The sequence below is a fragment of the Ranitomeya imitator genome, chromosome 8, assembly GCF_032444005.1.
Source record: "Ranitomeya imitator isolate aRanImi1 chromosome 8, aRanImi1.pri, whole genome shotgun sequence".
Lineage (NCBI taxonomy): Eukaryota > Metazoa > Chordata > Amphibia > Anura > Dendrobatidae > Ranitomeya > Ranitomeya imitator.
In genome coordinates, this window is record NC_091289.1 from 70,505,523 (window position 1) to 70,508,972 (window position 3,450).

Below are 3,450 nucleotides of genomic sequence, written 5' to 3' on the forward strand. Positions count from 1 at the left end.
AAGTCCTTCATCTTTCATCCAGCACAGACCGCCATCATTCCTTCCAGCCAGGACTCGTTTCTGCAGGAAATAACACAGTTATCTCGAGCTCCACTTGCAGAACACATTACTTAATTTTTCACAACTTCTACATTACACCACATGAAGATAAAAAGGCGATATAGTGTCACTCTGCACAATAACAGGACCGCCCCCCCATTTAAAACAGTATACTCAAAAAATAAAATAAATACATCACTGCAGTAACAATATCCCTTAATTAGCCCCTATGGTAATAATATTCCCCACCCTGGCTCCGTTTATCTCATTCCTGGCTCCAGCCATATGTTCTCCCATCCTGCACTCATGAGTATCCATTCTACCCCATATGATCTCCACATCCTGCCCCATCTGTCTCCATCGTATCCATCCTGCCCCATGATCCAATCCTGCCCCATGTCTCCAATCATGCCCCGTGCCTACATTCTGCCCATGCCTCCAGTCCTGCCCCCAGTGTGTCCAGCATATTACCCCCAGTGTGTCCAGCAATCTGGCCCAGTGTCTCCAGCATTGCCCCAGTGTGTCCAGCAATCATCTGCCCCAGTGTCTCCAGCAATCATCTGCCCCAGTGTCTCCAGCAATCATCTGCCCCAGTGTGTCCTCCAGCAATCTGCCCCCAGTGTGTCCTCCAGCAATCTGCCCCCAGTGTGTCCTCCAGCAATCTGCCCCCAGTGTGTCCTCCAGCAATCTGCCCCCAGTGTGTCCTCCAGCAATCTGCCCCCAGTGTGTCCTCCAGCAATCTGCCCCCAGTGTGTCCTCCAGCAATCTGCCCCACTGTCTCCAGCATTGCCCCACTGTCTCCAGCAATCTGCCCCCAGTGTGCCCTCCAGCAATCTGCCCCCAGTGTGTCCTCCAGCAATCTGCCCCAATGTCTCCAGCATTGCCCCACTGTCTCCAGCAATCTGCCCCACTGTCTCCAGCAATCTGCCCCACTGTCTCCAGCAATCTGCCCCACTGTGTCCTCCAGCCATCTGCCCCCAGTGTCCGTCCTCCAGCCATCTGCCCCCAGTGTCCGTCCTCCAGCCATCTGCCCCCAGTGTGCGTCCTCCAGCCATCTGCCCCCAGTGTGCGTCCTCCAGCCATCTGCCCCCAGTGTGCGTCCTCCAGCCATCTGCCCTCAGTGTCCGTCCTCCAGCCATCTGCCCTCAGTGTCAGTCCTCCAGCCATCTGCCCTCAGTGTCCGTCCTCCAGCCATCTGCCCCCAGTGTCCGTCCTCCAGCCATCTGCCCCCAGTGTCCGTCCTCCAGCCATCTGCCCCCAGTGTCCGTCCTCCAGCCATCTGCCCCCAGTGTGCGTCCTCCAGCCATCTGCCCCCAGTGTCCGTCCTCCAGCCATCTGCCCCCAGTGTCCGTCCTCCAGCCATCTGCCCCCAGTGTCCGTCCTCCAGCCATCTGCCCTCAGTGTCCGTCCTCCAGCCATCTGCCCTCAGTGTCCGTCCTCCAGCCATCTGCCCTCAGTGTCCGTCCTCCAGCCATCTGCCCTCAGTGTGTGTCCGCCGTTATAAAAAAAAAAAAAAAAAACTCCTCACCTGTCCTCGCTCCAGCGCCGCGGTGAGCTCCCTCCAACAGAGCACACTCGCCGGCGACTGACAATGACGTCAGACGCCGGCGACGTGTGCGCGCGGCCGACATCAGCCGCCAGCCTCCAATTGGCTGGCGGCTGGTGTTAACTATTGACGTGCGGGCGCGCGCCCGCACATCAATAGGAAACCGCCGCAGCGCCGGAAGGGGCCCGGTGAGCAGATGAGAAGGGGCCCGATGCGGGCCCCCTCTCTCTGCCCACCGGTTACGGCAGGAGCACATAAATGCCGGCGGCGGCATTCACAGATGATTAGCAGAGGGTCGATCTCTGCGGTAGCCCAGGGCCCCCCCAGACCACAGGGCCCTGGGCTACCGCCCATATTGACCCTCTGATAATCCGCCCCTGATGACGGATACAATCTGTTAAATACATAAAAAGAGACGAATGAATAACAAGAATACAAAACAACTGTTAAAAACTACAAACACTAGACATAAAAAGTTTTTTTATAGAAACTATAATAATCAGACGTGAACTATAAAAAACTATAAAAATGGGACAAAACTAAGGACCTCATTGAGGCCTTAGGGCGAATGCAATCAATGCGAACGATCCATTGCGCTTCCAACTGAGCAAGACGTTTCTTCATGTCTCCACCTCGTCCATCCATCATGACACGGTCAATGCCGCGTACCCTAAGCAACTGACTATTACAGCCATGTTTTTCTTTAAAGTGCCTTGGTATTGGCTTCAAAAATTCATCAGCCGATGAATTCTGTGCTGCTTTGATATCCCGGATGTGTTCCCTGATTCTAATACGTAGCTGGCGTGACGTAAGGCCCCCGTAGATAAGTCCACAAGGACATGTGGCATAATATACCACATGGTCCGTGGAACCATGGTCTCCTGGTTCTCCTCCTATCTCTCTGACCGATCCTTCACTGTATGTTTTGCTGGTTCCTCCTCCTCTCACCTTCCCCTTACTGTTGGGGTTCCTCAAGGATCAGTCCTAGGCCCCCTACTCTTCTCGTTGTATACTGCCCCTATTGGACAAACAATCAGTAGATTTGGTTTCCAGTACCATCTCTATGCTGACGACACCCAATTATACACTTCTGCTCCCGATATCACACCGACCTTTTTAGAAAACACCAGTGATTGTCTTACCGCTGTCTCTAACATCATGTCCTCCCTCTATCTGAAACTAAACCTGTCAAAAACTGAACTCCTCGTGTTCTCTCCCTCTACTAACCTACCTTTGCCTGACATTGCCATCTCCGTGTGCGGTTCCACCATTACTCCAAAGCAACATGCCCGCTGCCTTGGGGTCATCCTTGATTCTGACCTTTCATTCACCCCCTACATCCGATCACTGGCTCGCTCTTCTTACCTGCATCTCAAAAACATTTCTAGAATTCGCCCTTTTCTTAATTTCGACTCTGCAAAAACTCTGACTGTTTCACTTATTCATTCTCGTCTGGACTATTGTAACTCTCTACTAATCGGTCTCCCTCTTGCAAAACTCTCCCCGCTCCAATCTGTCCTGAATGCTGCAGCCAGGATCATATTCCTCACCAACCGTTACACCGATGCCTCTACCCTGTGCCAGTCATTACACTGGCTACCCATCCACTCCAGAATCCAGTACAAAACTACTACCCTCATCCACAAAGCACTCCATGGCTCAGCACCACCCTACATCTCCTCCCTGGTATCAGTCTACCACCCTACCCGTGCCCTCCGCTCCGCTAATGACCTCAGGTTAGCATCCTCAATAATCAGAACCTCCCACTCCCGCCTCCAAGACTTTACACGTGCTGCGCCGATTCTTTGGAATGCACTACCTAGGTTAATACGATTAATCCCCAATCCCCACAGTTTTAAGCGTGC